The sequence below is a fragment of the Passer domesticus genome, chromosome 7, assembly GCF_036417665.1.
Source record: "Passer domesticus isolate bPasDom1 chromosome 7, bPasDom1.hap1, whole genome shotgun sequence".
NCBI classification, from domain to species: Eukaryota; Metazoa; Chordata; class Aves; order Passeriformes; family Passeridae; genus Passer; species Passer domesticus.
The window spans coordinates 9,721,320-9,739,739 of NC_087480.1; the positions used below are offsets into that span (position 1 = coordinate 9,721,320).

At 45.1% G+C, this 18,420-nt stretch overlaps 1 protein-coding gene across 5 annotated transcripts in view; it reads left to right on the forward strand.

The window, feature by feature from the left end:
• Positions 1 to 7,190: 7,190 nt before the first annotated feature.
• STAG2 (STAG2 cohesin complex component) overlaps positions 7,191 to 18,420 on the forward strand; it is a 73,024-nt gene continuing 61,794 nt past the window's right edge. For 2 of the 5 annotated variants that reach the window (XM_064426802.1, XM_064426800.1), the window contains exon 1: positions 7,191 to 7,415. The gene's annotated coding sequence lies outside the window, so the exon portion shown is untranslated. Of the gene's footprint in view, positions 7,416 to 7,721; positions 7,877 to 8,557; positions 8,709 to 18,420 lie in introns of those variants that run through there. The other 3 variants (XM_064426797.1, XM_064426799.1, XM_064426798.1) reach the window with 3 other exon arrangements.

Here is an 18,420-nt window from a genome sequence, read left to right on the forward strand (position 1 = left end):
GCTGAAGTGGTGTTCCATGGATGGAGCATTGCCAGGGACAGTGACCTTTGCTGCTGTGGTCTTCAGGAGCTACTTGGAACAGACTCTGCCTTAAGGGTGTGCAAGTTCAAGCGCCTGATGTGTGAAGGTCAGCTCTTCCCAGAGCAGAGGGAGCTGGAGGTTTCTCTGGCTTTCGCAGGATTTTTCTGCAGCAGTGAGGATCTGAACAGTGAGTTGTTCCACGGTGTTCTTTGTTACCCTCTGCCTTGTGCATGGCTGTCAGCAAGGCCAGGTGCCAGAGAAGCTGGAGAGGTGCTTCCAGTGCTGCCCCTGAGGCTTCTCCCTGTTGGTCTTGTGCAGAGCAGGATTGGCCTCGTGGCTCGTGAAGGGTGCTGGCCCCTTCTCCACAGGGTCGGATGGGAAGAGCCAATCTACCCACATCCACCTTAATTCCTCATGGAAATGAAGTATGAGTGAATACTCTCCCTCCCACCAGTTTTTTGTGTGCTTTACATGCATTAAGTTTTACTGAGTAGCTTGAAAACTTGATCAAGGAAAGCTTTCCTCCCCCCTGCTCCTGCCATGGCTTCACACTGATTCAGGCTGTTGAAAGTACCTTCTCATCTTGGCAAATGTGTCATGTCACTGTGTCATGTCACTTCAAGAGCTCTACTGATGCTGCTGTACAGCAATTAATGTGCTGTAATTATAATGTGGCTTTCTGTGAGAAGGCAAAATGGCTTGTGATGATAAACAATCTGTGTTGAAATTCAGATTATATCTTCAATTTTTTCTTAACTGTGAATTCCTATTAAGCAATAGTGACAACATTACAGTACATCTATAAGTGTTAACTAAAGAACATGCCTCTGTAACTAACTTCCCAAAAAACTTGCTTTTTCCTAGAACAGGAAAGAAGATGGTATATATTAATTTATGAATGATTTGGATAAACAAAACCTCAAGAAAAATCTGGAACAAAATTATATTAATTATATTGTGAGTATATAATATTTAAAGCTGATCAAAAACTATTTGGTTGCCTTTAGATAATTACTAATTTAAGGATAGCTATTGTATTAGCTGAGATAAATTTCTTTATAAGTAATAATTGCTGGAAATGCATTGGAGAGACTGGAATTAGTTTTGCTCTCAAACTGAAAAATGGTGCTTACTATCAAAAAATGAAAAGCACATTTGCAGAGTCCTACTGTGAAGAATCATTACAATAATTGCTAAAAAGCCAAGTTTAGTATAAGTGCGTATGGTCACCTTCAGATTTTGGAGAGTGAATTATTATAACCTTCAAAGATTACCAAGACAGCATTTAAATCTATTCATGTTATGTCTTTTTGATTTTATATTGTTAGATCTTGCTGTAAAACTCTTGAAACAATTTCTCTTACGTAACTTCATTTTGCAGTGTGTGATGAGAGTCACCACTGTGACTCTCATCAATAAGCCAAATAGTTCATCTTCTGAATGCAGGCTTTTCCAAGGTGGGTGTCAAGCCACAGCATCTCTTCCCTTTAACTCTTGTGCTGCAGAGGGAAGCCTCTGAGTCCAGGACTGGCTTTAGCTCCCTGTCCTGCACACCCGACCGTGTGGTGTTACTGCAGTCAGTATGGGAGCTCTGCCCGCAGGGTACCAGCACCAGAAAAGTTGCTTCAAATGGGTGTTTTGCAAAACAGATGTACCAAAAATAACAATTGGACACCTGCATCACAATTTAGGACTTTTATAACTTCGTCAACAGTTGCTTTCTTAAAGGCCTAATTGGCAATTGCATGTTTCTTTTAGGAAGACCCACGTTCCAAGTTGGAAGTTTCACTTCTGCTAGGCCCACAGTTGGAACCAGAGGTGCAGGGAAGGGAGAAGTGGGGGCTCCCAGGGGGAGTGAGAGTGGGACTTGCTGTGCTCGGTGTTTATGGTGAGCATCCCAGGTGTGCCCTTTGCCACTTAGGGGAAAACACTTCCTTCACAGCTGCTGGCACTTTGCAGGACTGCTACTGTTACTCAAAAAAGTTACAGTCTGAAAGAAGTATTTTTATCTTAACGGTTTTGAACATCTGTGCAATCCCCCAACAAGTCATAAGCTGTTGTATTCCTTGCTACTTGTTATGCATTGTGCCATTTACAAAAACCCTTAATCTCAGCTAATGACACCATCACACTTTGCTTTGCTTCCACCACCCACTGTGTCAGAGTTGAGGCAGCAGAAAAGGCCTTGAGCCCCAGACACAACTGGCAGTAGGGGAGTGACTTAGGAGAAACACAGTCTGAAAGAAACCTTGAAGTTGGTTGATGGTGAAAACTAAACCAAAGGAAGCTTGTGTTAGGGACAGACATTTATAGAGGATCTTGGGAATGTGGTAGGTCGGCCCCAGAAAACCATACCAGTTAATCTGAGAGAGTTATCTGTTCCTTGACCTTATCTGTCAGTAACAACCCCCCACTGCCTAGACTTCCCCTTTAAGCCCCTGAGTTCCAGCCTCAGTAATTCGTGAGGTAAAGACAAGGTACATGTAGGTACATGATGCAAATGTTGTGTTTGCCTGCACATACAGAGGAGTGCTGTCCCATATATTTGATAGGGAATTTTCTTCAGAGCTTAAACACAAAACTATTTGACTTTGTTGTTCATAATTGTTTTGCTCTATGATCCTGGGCAGAGGTTGAGCTGAATAATGTTGTTTCTGTCTCACTTCCACTTGAATTTCACCTAACCACAAGCCAGCCCCTTCTCCCCTTTTTAGGCAAGCCCTGGCTCCATATCAGTCTCAGGGGGGCTGGAGCCCTGTGAGCTCTGACCAGCTGAGAACTGCTTTGTGTTCCTGATGGGTTGGGAGCCCTACACATCCAGAGTCTGATATAATTTCACAGCTAAAGCTGCTTGCCTTGCTTGGCATCAGTTGTGCTGTTTGGCCTGCTTGACTTTGTCTCAGTTCCTGGCAGCCTCTTACCCCAGCCCCTTTTCTGTCACACACTCTGTTCTTTGCTGCCTTTAAGGAGGCCCTTTCCTGGCTTACCCAGTTTGAAACATGTTTCTCTGGTTCCTGTGCTTCCTCCTCAGACTTTGTCACTGATGCTGTCACAGTGCCTGACTCATAAAATGGACCTTGATTCATGGTTCCTCTGCCTGGACTTAGCTACAGAACACAAATAATGTCTTGCCTATCTTCAAAAACTTCCCTACATCTGGAAACTGGAGCACATTGTGTCCAGAATCCAAGAGAGGTGGCCTGATTGGTATTCCTGTGCCTAGGGTGAGGTGATGCCTCAGGTGAAAGTGACTTGTCCTGACTGCAGCCAGGAGAAGGGCTTTTCACTATTTCCTACCAAAACCTGGTGTGGCCTTTACAGCAGTTTGCTGATGGAACTTCAGAATCTGCTGTCTTAAAGAATGAGACACAGAAAGAGTACCTCACTCAAACAGGGGAGCTCAGGGCTTTGGGTAACAAGTGGCACAGGGGGCTGAGTAAAGCTGCTGCTCATAATGCAATTAGCAGGAAGGCATCTGCAACTTACTGGGATCCTGTTCTTGTTTAGAGCTGCTGATGAAGGGGAGTTAAAACTTCCTTTCTTTGTAGTGGTATGGGACAAACTGTGATCCTGTGCTCCTTCACAGAAGGAACAGGCAGAATCTTATTGAATCAAAGAAAATTCAGACACAAGCTGGGTGTTCTGGAAAGACCTGGTGAGAAATAGGGGCACACAAGGGAGACTTACATAAATGGAAAAAGGAAGAAATTATTCACAGAGCACGGAAAGACCTAAGGAGCTACTGATGTGCAATCTCCTGCAAATTATGGGAAAGTAACCCATTTTTTGGTCTTTATTTTTGTTTCTTATGTAATAGCTCATCTTCAAAAGGATTTAGAGCAGATTTCCCTGGAGTGACTAAGCCAGATTCAAAATCTGGGGGAAAAAAATTGACTGGGAAGACTGCTTTTTCCCTCTGCACCCATCTCAACACACAAAAGTATGGTCAGGGCTTATTCAATACAGGCCATCAAAGCTACCACCTCACCTTGGGTGATCCAGTATACAAATTCTGGTTTCTTTCTTCAATTCTCAAAAGAAAAGTCTTTAAATAAATAAATAAATGATTGTGGGTGGTGGTGTGTTGGTGGTGGCTTTTTTTGTTTGTTTGTTTGTTTGTTATTTTGGTTTTTTGTTGTCTGTTTTTGATTGGTTGTTTTGTTTATTTGGGTTTTTTTAATAATACAAATGAGGAACTGGAACAGCAGAGGGGCTTCCTATTCTTCAGGAGAAAGAAAAGGAAGAAGCATGAAAAGAAAGGAAGCAGCATGAGCATGAATCTCCTGCCTGGGAAAATGAATCAGCCATCTGGCAGCTTGAGTTTATTCTGATCTTCTCTTGTGGTGAACCTCTGGCCATTAATTCAGACACAGAATTGGTATCTGCCCTCTCCCTGCTCTGTTTCCTGTGTCACTGATCATGAAGCTCTCTTTGGATCAAGCATAATAACAGTGCCTGTAAAGTCTTTGTTAAATCTTCTCTAAATTGGGCTCAATATCAGAAATGGTGGAATTTGAAGCACCTAAAGAGTAGCTTTTCTGAAAAAGATGACATAGTCCTGTGAAATACTTTCTCCTAGTTTTTCACAGAACTTCTTTTCTATCAGATATAAATCCTTTCTAGACAGGTCAGAATTTAAAATATCTCTTTTTCTTTATAATGCTTAGATAGCACTTGTTTTTCTTTTACATTTTTCATTGTATTGGAAAGGATGCTAGTATGCTAAAACTGTATAGAAACTTCAGGATGGTCTTGTTTTTTTTCCCCAAAGTCTGAACTGATGGCAGAAGCCCACTCTGGAACTGGTAGCTTAGACAGAAGTGATGGGCTTGCAGAGGAACTGCTTTTCATGATCTTCTCTGTTGTACCAAATGGAAGGCTCAGTCCCAGAAGCACGATCTCTTCATAAGGAAAATGCAGGAGTCAGGCTCTTCAGAGAGCCAGTTTGGCTCCCTTAAAGGTGAGGAATCCTCACAGGGCTCAGTTGACTTAAGAAATTTCTGTCTTCTGGTCACTGGAGCAGAGCACAAACTTTCCTGGCCTCAGCACAGCTCTCAGCACCTTCAGCTGTGCTGACCTCAGTGCTCCTGCAGCTGTACTGGAACAGCTCAGAGAATGATCTGGGCTGGGGGGTGGGAATCAAACCTGAGAGAACAAATGTCCCTCTCCCCTTCTCCGATGAGGCAACAGCTTTGCTAAGACAGGGCTGAGCAAACAGCTGAAGGGAACAACTGTGAGGGAGGAAATGGAGCTGGAGAGTGCGAAATCCTCTTAGGCAGGCTCTGTGACCAGGGGCTTGCAGTGTGCTGCTGCACCTGCAGTCTGGTCTCTAGAGTGCTTCCATGTTTTGTCACAAGCAGAAAAAAGCAAATTCTGTCCTGTGAGTCAGGACACCCAGAAGTGTTATGGATCTGGGCTTCCAAAGCCTGAGTCAGCTTTGGGAATGGGCTGAGCTCTGCCATGGTATTGTCAGCGCTTGCACACTCATTCCTTCAAAACCACACCTGAAAAACTGTGTCACGGTTGCTTCACGTTAGGTAAGCACATTTACCTAAAACCTCTCAGCTGTGAGCTCAAGTGTGAGTGATTTTGGAATAGAACAGAATCCATGTGCTGTACATGTATTTCATGCACAGCTGGCTGGAGCTGCCTCGTGTTCCTGCCAGCTCCTGCAGTAAACTGCAATAACCTTGCAAAGTTTTGGATTGGAGTTTTAGTGTGAGTTATCCCTGTTGTATCTCAAGCAGAAGACACATTACTGGAATTCTTTGTGCAGGCAAAATGTTGTAGTTTATTTTTATGGAAAGGTTGTCTATATGGCAGCTGTCAGAAGTTGACTTTGTATGGGAAAGGCACAAATGGATCCAGCTCCTTTCCATTATTCTTAAATGTCGTTTTGTAACAATATAGTTAATTTTTAAGGCTTACATTAAGTGTGGTATTTTTAATACACAATTCTTCTACATTTTCCAGACGCTATCAGATTAACATGAAAGATCATCAGCAGCACCTGTAGCTGTAATTGAAACCGTGAACACGGTTGTACGACTGGGCATTCAGGATGCTATTTTAGTGTTCCCTACAAGGCAGTCTTTTTTTTTTTTTTTTTGTTTCCCCTGAACTTGACAGAAGGTGCAAAACTATTCTGAAATGTGAGTTCAAGCTACAGAATAGAATTTATTTTTGTAAGCCTGTCTCATGTACCGACAGATTGTATCTAGAATTCCTAGGTGTCATCAATTTACATTGCACCGGCTTTGTTTTTTTCTTTTTTTTAAATTTTGTTTTTAGATCACGGTTTCCATTGTAAGCGTTATTTTCTCTGCGGGATGCCTCATCTTAATTTTGAAAAGACTGGAGCTGGTGGATCCTCTTCTCTTAAATACCCTGCCTTTGTTAGGCAGGTGAGCAGAGGAACTCGGTTTAGCGACTGCTTAGTTATGCTAACGCTGTCCCCAAAATTGTAAGTAGATAAACACAAGAGAGTGATTAAAGCCTAATTACCAGCACAAAACTATTATTGTGCTGACTGATCTAAATATAATCGTACGTGGAACTATTCAGCATGAGCAATGTGCTTAGCATTACACAATAAGGTGAAAAAAAAAACCCCAAAAAAACAGGCGTCACAAATTGCATATTTGGTTACTTTAGGAATTCTGTAGTGGTTATAGGGATCGCTCCAGGTTCGTACAACCCTCACGCAGGCAGAAAGAAGGAACCCACAGGCGCTCACTGGGCTCGGAGCACAGAGCGGTTCTGGAGCCCGCTCCCGAGATAAGGCACCCGGCACCCGTGAGGGGAACCGTGCGTTATCTGCCGGGCCACGGCTCCACTTCCCGGCGGCGCGGCGCAGGCAGCGAGCAGAGCCCTGCGGCACCGCGGGGCACTCCGGGAGGCCCAGCTCTGCCTCGGCCGGGCGGTCACGCCCGACCAGGGCAGGGCTGCCCCAGCAGAGCCCGGGCCCTGCGTGCGGCCGGGCGCGTCCCGCGGGCCGGCCCCGCGCGGCCGCTCCTTTTTAGGCCCCGCTGCCGAGCCCATGGCGGCCCGCCCCGCGCATGCGCCGCGCCTTGTTTACCCCGCTCGGCGCGGCGCTGCCGCGGCCGGCCGGCAGGTGTCGCCCCACGCCCAGGAGAGCGGGCCCCGCTGGGCGGCCGCCAGGTGGCGCCTGCGCCCTCCATTCGCCCGCGAGCCGCCGAGCAGCGAACACCCCAAACAATCCCCAGCGCCGCCGCCAAATTAAATAACCCCGACCCGCCCGCGCCCCGCGCCCCCTCCGCGCCCACAGCCCGGCACCGGCCGGGACGGGCGCGCAGCCGGCGAGCCGCGCCGGGGATACGGGAGCGGAGCTGCGCGCCGGGGCCTCCTCGCTGCCTACGCCGACACTGGGCAAGGTAAGTTAGAAAATGGCGGCGAAGCTTCTGGAAGTTTGGCGGGGGGACACGGGATCGCGGCGCGCCGCGGCGATGAGAGGCCGGGCCGGGGCCCGCGGCCCCCGGGCCCGCACGGGGCGCCAGGCCGGCTGGCCGCGGGGACTGCGCGCAGCCAAGATGGAGGACGGCGGGGCCGAGCCGCGAAAACACTCCAGCCCCCCGCTTCCCCACCCCCCGTTCCCGGCGCGCCGCGGCGGGGAGGGGGGAGGCGAGCGGAGCGCGAGTGAGAGAGCGAGAGGGCGCCGAAAGCGGCCCCCCTGCCCGCCCCGGCCCCCTTCCTCCTCCCCAGAGCCGGCCGCGGGCAGGCCGGGCCCGGCGCTCGGCGAGCTAAAATGGAGAACCGCCTTCTCCTCCTCCTCCTCCTCCCCCCTTCTGCCGAGCCGAGCAGGGGCTGCCGGCAAGATGGAGGACTCGGGCATTGTGTGCGTGGGGTGTGTGTGCGGGCGAGCCGGGCCGGGCCGAGCCGCTCGGGTGGGCAAGCGAGGGGAATGGGGTCGGGGCCCGAGCGGCGCTCGGGGGGAGCGCTGGGCCGCGCAGAGAAAATGGTGGGGCGGCTGCCCGTGCCCCGGGGTCGAGTGTCGGGGGAGGCCGCGGGCAGGGGACTCGCACCCCTGACAGCGCTCCCTTCCCCCTGCTCCCCGCTGCCCAGCAGCCGAGTTCTTCCTTCCAGCCCGCTCCCGGCGCGTTCCCCGCGCAGGGAAGTGCCGAGGGATCGGGGTTTGTCTCCTCAGCCTCTCTTCCCAGAGCTGGGGAACTCTGGCCGCCCTTCCCCGTGACTGCACAGGAGGGCTGGCGGAAGCGGGGCTCCTTCGGCCCGAGTGAGGAGGTCGGTAGGGACTGACCTGCACCTTCCCCCCCGCCTCCATTCGCTGCCCCCCGCCCCGGCGCCCAGCACGGCGAAGGCCTTTGTGGGTCGAGTTTTCCCCTCCGAGTGACTTTGGCCGAGCTCCTCGGCTGCTGTCCGCTAAGAGGAAGAGTTGTGGCAGTTTCCGTTCGGCTTCCTTTATTTTTTTTTTTTTTTGTAAAGAAAGGGCGCTTGCCAACTTGTGCCGGGGACGCCCGATGCCGGGAGCCGCGTGTTGCTGGAACCCCGCTGGGCTCTCGCCGGCCCCGGTGGGGGAGGGGGGCAGGAGGAGGAGGAGGAGGAAGGAGAATGCTTCTTACTGGGGGGTTTTGGCGCCACTTTTGTTTTAGATAGTGCTCCTCTGCCCCCTCCTCCTCGGCACGCACTGAACTGAGCTGAACCCTGCCCAGGTAGGAAACGAGAGCTTTCCTGGTGTTTCTCTTTTCTGGGCGCTTATTTTCGCTACACGTATTAAAAATATATATATATATATATATAGATATACGTGTGTATATATGCATATATAGTTGCTGCGGTTAGGGACGAGGGGCAGAGGAGAGCGGCCGCAGATGGCTGGGCTGGGAGGCCCTGTTTTCCGGGAATTCCTGTCCCTGCCCGAGCGCATCCCTGGGTGCTGGGCGTGCTGGCCTTGGGGGCCCGCACCGCTGCGCTCCGGCCGCGCTGCCTCCATGCCTTCCTCTCTTCTGGCAGCGTTGTATAATCCGTGTGCCCCGTGGAGATCCGGGACCCACCGACCTCAGTTTCCCCCCCCCACCCCTCTCTCCTCGCCCCCGCGAGCGGGCGTGGAAGCGATCGGGCCCCTCTGTCGCTGCTTTTATTTATTTATTATACTCTCCGGGCCCGGCTCTCCTTTCTTGTGTTCCCACGGGATGCGGCGTTACGAGGTGACACAAAGTTTCGATCACCGCCGAGTCCGGTGTTCTAGTTACTGAGGGGCAATGGGAGGTTGGCTGTTTACTTTGGTGTTGGATTTTTTGGGTTTTTTTGTTTGTTTGGGGTTTTTCCCCGTTTGTTTTATTTTTTTATTACTTTTTGGCAGCCCGGGTAGCGCTGCTGCCCCCCCCGCGCTCGAAAGCTTTCCCTTCCCGTGCGCTCCCCGAGCCACACCCTGGCGTGTCCGGTCTCCCGAGGCGCCCGAGCCGCCGCTGTGACCCCGCGCTCGCTGCGCGCCCCGGGGCCGCCGCCCGGCGCGGGCTGCGGGGGGGCCGTGCCGGCGCGGCCGGGCGGGCGGGCGGGCGGGCGGCTGCCCAAGTGCGTCACGGCGGCCCCGCCGGGCCTGCTCGCCGCGCCTCGGGCCGCGCCCGCCGCCCATTGGCCGCCGCCGCGCGGGAGGCGGCCGCTTCCTCCGCGCCCGGCCGGGCCCCTCCGCTCCGCTCCCGCGGCTGCCGGGCTGCTGCGCGGCAGCCGGAGGAAAACGCCTTTTGGATCGCTTCTCGGGGAGCCTTTGCACGGCGCTTTCGTGCTCTCTGGGAGTTTTGTTGAATCCTGTTTTCAATGACCAAGAATGGGAGTTCCTGGCGTTTCCTACAGCGAGGTGTTGTTCTCCAAGCAGAAGTCTCCCTGTTAACCCTTGGCAGTTCCGTCTCGATTTGTGATTACTTCTTTCCTGTTTGTAGTGCTTGATCATTCAAAACAACTTTTCCCGTTTTTATAGTCTCTTTTCTTTAAATCAGTGGTCTATGTATTATTATTCCTGGAGTGTTTATCTGGTGTTGAACTCTCCCAAGACTTATCCATATGCAGGCTGCCTGATTGTGTGCAGAGAAATAAATGCCGAGTGATTGTGCAATTGACCATCATTAGTCTCTGTCATCTTGGTATCACTTGTTCATTATCCTCAACTCATAATTTTGTGGATCTGTCTTCCTGGTGATCAGTCACAAACTCAGTACCACAGATCTGGTACAGGGCTCTTGATTGGGTAACATAGTTTGTTTTCTTTTATGGCATGATAACAGTTTCATTGCTGAATGAAACAGGGTGTGAGAAATGCCTTGCTTTTAGCATAAACATGAATATTTTCTGCTGCTGAAAGCCCTGGAGGTGAACGGGCTGGAATCCCTACACTGTTCTGATTAAAAAAATCTTTGAAGTTATACAATGGAGAAAAATATTAATTGAATCCCATCTCTGACAAATAGGTCTTGCTGTGTAACTCATATGGCCTATGTTGGTCCTTGACAAAACCAGTGACATTTCATTGTGTTGTCTACAGGTGGGCTGTAGGCACAAACCTGTGTCAAAAACCCCTGAATTTCTGTTGCTGTTGTTTGTATTAAGTTAGCTGTAGTAAACTTAAAGTTGGCTGTTGTATAAGCTTGAATTCAACCAACCAAAAAGTCCACAGGCATGGAACTGGGAGATAGGAGAGACTTTATTTTTTCTGTGATACTTCCTAGCCTTCAGATAACTTCCAAGTTATGTACTTGGGCCAGAGTTATGCTTTTGGAGCTTTTTCATACATTTACAGTTTCAAGAAGATAATGCTGAATAAAGGCAATAACCAGTGTAAGGATTTGTTAAACTTGTATTTAAGAAGTTAAGGTAAAATTTATGTACAGCTCTCATCTTTTAGATATAAAGTCTTGGTGTTTTGCAACTGAAAACAAATTAATTTGAGTTGGTTTGAATCAAGGATCCTGTGATATTTAAATATATCTTAAAAAAACTTGCTTCTATGGATGACAAAAAATTTCTATTTTGTAGCTTATTAAAATATTTAGTGTAAAAATGCATTATGTTACTTGAATAGCATTCATTTTATAAACTGGAGTATTCAGTTAGCTGGCTGGTAATCTAACTCAAATTCCATAAATATATCACAATTGAACTTTACGTGTTCAAGTCTTTCAACATTTGGAGTGAAATAATTTCCACTTGGAAGGAGTGTAAATAGAATTGTCAGTTAAATACTCTCTAGGTTTATTTCTTCTCAGTATAACTTACCAATAGCAACTGAATTATAAAAAATAAAGTAGTGTAGACAGCTTCTCTTGAATATTACATGCTACTGCAGTCTCCTGTAGAAAATAGCTGCAGGCAACAAACCACTTGAAAGTTGCTGCTCTTGGTGGTGGGAGCAACTGTGTTAGACTTAACTAAGTCATGAAATGATGTTGGCACATCAAAGCTTTATGAACTTCTTAAAATTAGATTGCTCTTTGTCACTTATGGCTCAAATTTAGAATGATTCCAGCATCCTCGTTTGTCATTTTCATTTGTGGTCTTACTGTCTCAGTTGTTTTGCTGCAGGCAAATATTTTAGGAGAGCTGAGCTTTTCTGAGACTTGTGTGCCAGTAAAAACAGGTTGTATGTTTTACAGAAACCTGAAATACTTCAGTTGCTTATTTCACCAAATGAATCCCAAAAAATAAGCAAATATTTCTGCTTGTTATTTGTGCTTGTTGGTTGTGGTACTGGAATTCTGTGTTTGTCAGATGAGACAAGGTTTTCAGCTTAGTGTGATCTCTGCCTGCAGTGGCCATTCCTTCTCCGACTAATTCGAAAACTTAGAATATTGTAGGTGTGAATTTCCAGAATGATTCTGTTGGGTTTTGGTGGTGCATGTTGGTTGTTTGGTTTTTTCCTCCTTTTTCCTCTTTTTTTTGATGTGTGTAATTAAGAAAACATACTGGAAAGAGGAATATGTTGTCGATTTGGTCTATGTCAGCGAGATGTGAGAATTTCCAAGAGCATCATCTGGTTCAGTACTTGTTTTGTCATGGAAAGAAGTGATTGATAGCAGCCATCAACATACCAGTTTAATACTATTAAATAAAAGCTTTGCTCTCTTTCTCAGTATCACTTAAAACATTCATATTCTGATAACTTCATATTATATGAGGATCATTGACTAAGAAGACGAGAATGATAATCTAGTCCTTGGGAAACAGGTGAGCGGGGAATTGGAGTTTTAGGTTGGAAAAAAGCTTGCACACAGCAAATATACGAGGGATGGAAAGAGCTCTTTTTCATGTGCATCACAAAACTTAAATGGTTTGGATTCAGTGCCGTCCAGCGTTTTAGGTGAATTCCCCTTTAAACTCAAAGGCAAAGTAAAAATGGGAACTCCTCAAGTGCCGTAGTTCCTGGGTCACTGGCACGGGAGTCGTGCGGCGTGGGCTGCTCTGGGCCTCCTGTTGCCTCCTGCGCCTGCCGTGCTGTGGGCTCGGAGCGGAGCGGGGCTGCGGGCGGGTGAGCGGCGCGGAGCGGAGCGGAGCGGGAGCCGCTCCCGCCGCGCGTGCAGCGCCGCCCCCGGTCCCCAGGGGGCGCCCCGGCGGCGGGGCCGGAGCGGAGCTGCGGCTGCTGGGGGCTGCCGTCCGTCTGCAAGGCTGCTGCGAGGAGTAAAGCTGTTCCATTCGGTCAGCAGGTTTCGTGTTTGAGGATCAGTACAGTGACTTCCGTTGGCTTTTCATATTAGGAAAAAAATCTGCTTTCAAAAAGTTCGTTGTGTCTTTGTAGTTTAAGGGTGAGCCTTAAACTGATGTGACTTTTGACAAGGTCAGGTATTTAAGAGTGCTATAGCAAAAACTCATTTTGAGAGTACAGGGTTGAAATTGTAGTTTTAATCCTATGTTGTTTTAACTAGGATTTATTTTCCTTAAATATTCTCATCTTGAAGTTCATAAAAATATGGTAAAATTGGAAATTAATTTTTTGTGAGAATAAATACAAAGGGAAATCTCTGAAGGTGACCTTCATTTAGATCATCACAGAAAATTGTAGGAGTGGTGTTGGTTTGAAGTTGGGAAGCTTGTATTAAGAAAAATGTTTCAGTGTTCAGGGGGTATCAACACATGAACTGTGTTTTTTTTTCTTGATCCTGTCAGTTTGATGGGTGAGATTGCTGGGACTAGACCAGAATCCTAGATTTGATGTGTTACGCCATTCCATTCTTTCACAGAATACTCAATCAGTTTTTAGTATCTCTGTATTTCCAAGTTTTCCAGTTTAATTATCCTAGATCAGTGAGATCTTAGTTAGAAAAGAGGAAAAGGGAAACCTTTCACAAACATTTTCTGAGATCTGGCACCCAGTTTTGGAGATAGGAATGTGGGAAAATGTGATCCCCCAGGGTACCCCTGTGGCTTTCATGTGGCACCTGGCTTTTCCTAGCCTTTAATGGGTGCAGATTTGCGTGGAGGAGCCCAGGACTAGTCTCTATTTAATCTTGTTTATGCCAATTTGAGTCAGAAATTAAGGACATGTAGGACTATATTTGTGTGCAGCTACCTCTGATAGCTGCTTTGTATGTACTTCATTGTTGTCTATTCTGCACATTTTCTGATTGTGTAGCTAGCTATGATTGCTGCCTTTGGAAGGCTTATTTTTGTAAAAAAATATGATCAGAAGAGGGAGTAGATGGAAGAAGATTGGCATATATAGCAGGGTAGTTTGTGATCTGTGATTGAGAAGCTGATCACAATACCTACCCAAAAAAGTATCTGAGAACATGTGTTGGTTGGTTTTGGTTTTATTTATGAAATTTCTTTTGGTAGGTAGGTGAGTGGTTTATTTTCTTATGGCTCCAAATTTAATGGCTTATTAGTCCTGCCCTTATACAACCTTTTATGCATTTTACTTTTCTATGCTTTATTTCAGTAAACATTAGTTATTATATTAGAGCAAGGGAATATATGTGACACTAGAAATCATTTTGTGTTCTGCAGCAGTTTTTTGTTACTGCGTCTGTATAGCTCTAGAGAGGAAAGTATTTTTGCATCTGTTCCCGTTGTTCAAGGGTTGATAGAACAAGCTGATGACTTCTGCTTGTGTTTTGAAAAAGGTCTCAGGTGGTGCCTGTTGCCATATAATGGATCTCTGCAGTGGTTTAGATTGATAAGAATTATAGCTGAAATGTCAGGGTTTCCTATTAATAAAATAATGAGTCTGAATGTACTGCCCTTTTGGAAAAGACAAACCATTTCTGAAACTACTGACTATTCTAAAAAGTAACAGCTTAGGTATGCGTCTTTATTTAGTTGAGGTTGCATTCCAGATTTGGCTTTGGAGTTGCATTTTTGGTGAAATGCTGCTTGGCTTGTGGGCTGTGGGTGATGTGCAGGACACCTGGCCCTGCCTGCAGGCTCCCCTCAGGTTTGTCCCTGCTCCAGTGGTCCCTCAGTCCCAGCGAGTGCAGGCGCCCTGGGAGCACTCCTGGGATGCTTCCTGGCAGGGTGTGTGGTGTACTTCGTGTGGTCACACAGCAGAGAGGAATTAGTGCAGTTGTTTTCCTGTTGCTGAGGCCATGTGAACTGACTGGAAAGAGGTGGACATTGTCGGTGGGGAGGTGATGGTGCAGCTCTTGGTTATGGCTGAATTGCAGTTTCTTACTGAACAGGGGATTTCGGCCTCAGTTTTAAGACTTTCCTTGCAGCATCATATCTGGCTAAAAGAAAATTGACTTCTACTTTGTTTACAAATAAAAATAAGGTATTCAAGCTAAGGTTTTTTAAGTCTTTTATGCTATTACGTGTTATTCCTTTATGTGAAACTTTTGGTTCATCCCTTAATAAGGATCAACTTAAAATTTCGACCATATCAAGGCTTAGTGGGCAGATAGTAAGCAAGTTATATAATTGGTTGTTTGTTTTAGTTTTTTTTTTTTTTTTGTCAGAGAGTAATCTTCCAGCAAGGAGAGTTCATTATAAGTAGAGTTTGTGTGGAGTAGGGGTGCGAATACTGGAGGTCTGTGTTTTTTCATCTGTTACTTTTATTTATGTGCTGTGGGTGATTGAATGTATAGATTACCAAAGTTACAAAAATCCCCAATGAAAGTCATAAATGTGAAGAACACAGCTTTATAATTAATGTGCATTTTGTTTGCAATTTAAAGGTGACTGACTGACAGGAGTCCTGGAATAAGACATTTTTATAATTACAGCTATAGTGGTGAACAAATTTAATTTGTGTAAGATGGCAGTGCATCCTGACCACTGGCCATTTCATTTCTGATTTTCTTATAAACAGAGGACTGATTATTATGATGTTCTTTCCAAGGAACTAAACTGGGAAGGTTTGATCAAACCTTTTTTTTTCAAAGCAAGAATGACCAGTGGCTGCAGTCTATATATCATGTGGCAGAGCTATGCTTACAGCAGGGAAATAGAGAAGAGAATTGATATATTATATTTTGATTTAGGGTAAAGAATACCATTTAAATATATTTGAAAAGGAAAGACTATCATATTAATAATTTAAGATTAATAACATAAGAATTTGTAAAATCTGGCTGTATTTAGGGATGGGAACTGTATTCTTGCAGGAAAGGTCCAGTTTGGTGTGTGGCTATATACTGTTTTTATTGTTTCTTATGGACCTGTTTGGACAACTGTATCCAAAATACTTTCTTTTAACACCACACGAAATAAAGCTTTGTGTAATGAATGCACAGTTGCTTCCTGGAAGTAATGCCACAATGAAAAAATTGTGTTCTTGGTCACAGAATTGCTTAGGTGGGAAAGGACCCCTGGAGGTCTGATCCAGCCTTCTCCTTAAATCTTGTCCTGTAGGGCCGCTTGTCACGTTTTGAATGTCTCAGAGGATGAAGTTTCCACAATCTCTCTGACAGTCTATTAGGCTGTTCCTATTGGAAACTCCTTTATTTCAGATTTTAAAGTTATCTTAACTTCCTTGAGAAGATTCATGTTTTTCACCCCCCAATATATGTTTAGAAAGTATCCCTTGATGTGGGAGGCTTGGAGCTATAATGTCCTGATTTAGAGCTGATTATGGTTTTTTGCTGGGAATTTTAGAAAAAGAGACAGGTAAATGGCTGCTGAATGACTTTTTGGTACCTACTTTTCCCTCTTGTTCCATGTGCTGTATTTATCCTTCTTCTGTCTGTGCTCAAGCTTCACTTAATGTGTCTGACAAAGTCTTGCAAGTAAAGCTTCCTTTCCTAAGCATTAACCTGTTCACTTAAGTGCCATTCATACACTAATCAAAATGATTCTTCTTGCAGTTTTCCTATTTAAGCAGTGATATTTTTATTCCTTCTCATAAGTATTATTTCTAGAGATCTACAGTTCATTTGAAACTATGGTAACCAGAAAGGAAAGCTGCACAAGTATCTCTTTGGATCTGTGGTATAGGTCTATTGTTACTTGCCTAATAAACAATTGGCTGAAGAAAAGGTGGAGCTGGCTTTTGCATGTTGATTGACCAAACATAGAAATGGTTTAACAAGGCAAATGCTTCAATAACAATGGAAAATGTTTGGGTTTTCTTCCCTACTCAATCACATTTATTTTCAATATTCTACATTTAAGCTGTTCTTGTTTTATTGAGTGTGCTTCCATTCAGCTAGTTTTGATAAGTTCTGTTTACAGATCTGGTACATATTAGTATTTGATTATTTAAAAATGTTTATCAATTAAAAGGTATTGCTGATGCAGTGACATGTATACTGTATTGCCACTATGCTATGAAACAAACCAGATTTTGTACACAGATGAGCTGTGGCTTGACAATTGAAATATAATAAAAAAATCAGTTTTTAGGAATTTTATTTATCTTGCTGCATTGCATTGTCTCTGTTATACTGCTCAATTTCTATTTGGCAATACAGGGATTTTATTAAAGTTATCTTAGAGCCTCAGAGCAGTCCTTAGTGCTAAACAGAAATTTTCAAAGGTGGCAAGACAGATTGTTTACATGAATATGATATAAAAATGTCAAAAACATTTTTAGACACTTTAAGTTCAATAGCATTGGATAGAAGAAAATACAGAAAGTCATCCTCTTCATGTGCAGTAGGTTACTCATTAAGATTCTTCCTATTCACCCCCAAATGCAGTAACAATCTCTGTAAAATTGAATTCTCAAGGGTTTTCCTTTTTGTGCCAAGAGGCTGTAAACTGCAAAGCATACCTTGCATTCAAAACTGGTTAGAGAAGTTTTGTTTACAGGAGAGGATTTATGCATTCTTGCATAAGCCTACAAATGGGTTTAGTCTTCCCCTATCTCCAGTGAAGGAAAGCATGGAAAAATTCAAATGGTTCTTCTGGATGCAAGATTGACTCAATGTTCCTGGGAACTTGGGGATTTAAGAAACTTGCTGAAGTTTTTCAGTTTCTTTAAGCATTATTTGTTAGTGTATAAGGAATTAAGCATCCTAGGAGATGAAATGGGATTAGGAAGATAGGAAAGGTAGGAATATGGAAGAAAATGAGGATGAATACCAGAGCCATTTCAGAAGTACCTTGTGTGTCCAGCTCTATCATCATCTCTTTTTTATTTTGTCATGGAATATGTTGGCATTGAGTTATTAGATACATACAGTGTAAGTAAATGCTTTAATGTTAAAACTTAAATCTAAGAGTACATTGCCAGATGTGGAAGTGTGCAAATATTTGTGTTGAAAGTTTAATTTTTGAATTCCTAACTATTAAACATTAAAGGCTTTTTGAATGGGATTTGGAGGGGAGAACTCCAACTGGCAATCCATTGAAAAGCTTTTGCTATGAGGATAGTTGGTGAGAGACTAGTTACTTCACTGATGTGAAAGAACAGAATTGAGCAGTTATGTAATGAAGTAATTTTTCAACATAACTTCACCTGCAGTTTCCTCTCATTCATAGTGTTCTTCCTTTCACACTTGTTCGCTTCAAGCTCCTGAAGGTGAGCCTTCCCATCCACAGGGCAGTTCCATGAGCAGGTGGTGCTGCTAGGGTGGTTCTGTTTCTGTGTCCTGATCTCATGCTCTGTTAGCCTTGTGCCTGTTTCATGACCACTTGAACCCTACAGGTGAACTGGTTTAGTGAGCTAAACTCTGAAGAAAAGTATTTTTCTGTGGGTTAGATTCCTGTGAAGTCAAATGTGTGTTGCTTCTGCATGAGAGAGGATATTGGAGCTTTTGGCCAGTAAGAATAGAGAAATACTCAATATTTCAGTAGTTAGTGTTTCATCAGTTACCTTGTCCAACAGTAGTAGCAATGTGTTTTGTTACCATAGAGCAAGGAAGAGGAAACTTTATTCCTGCTGTCATCTACTTTTCTACCTGGTCTTACTCATAAAAACCATCAGGCTGGCTTGCCAATTCCAAAAGTAGTCCTCTGATCTCTGCAGTGATCTCCATTTTATCTTTTTTTTCTTCCCCT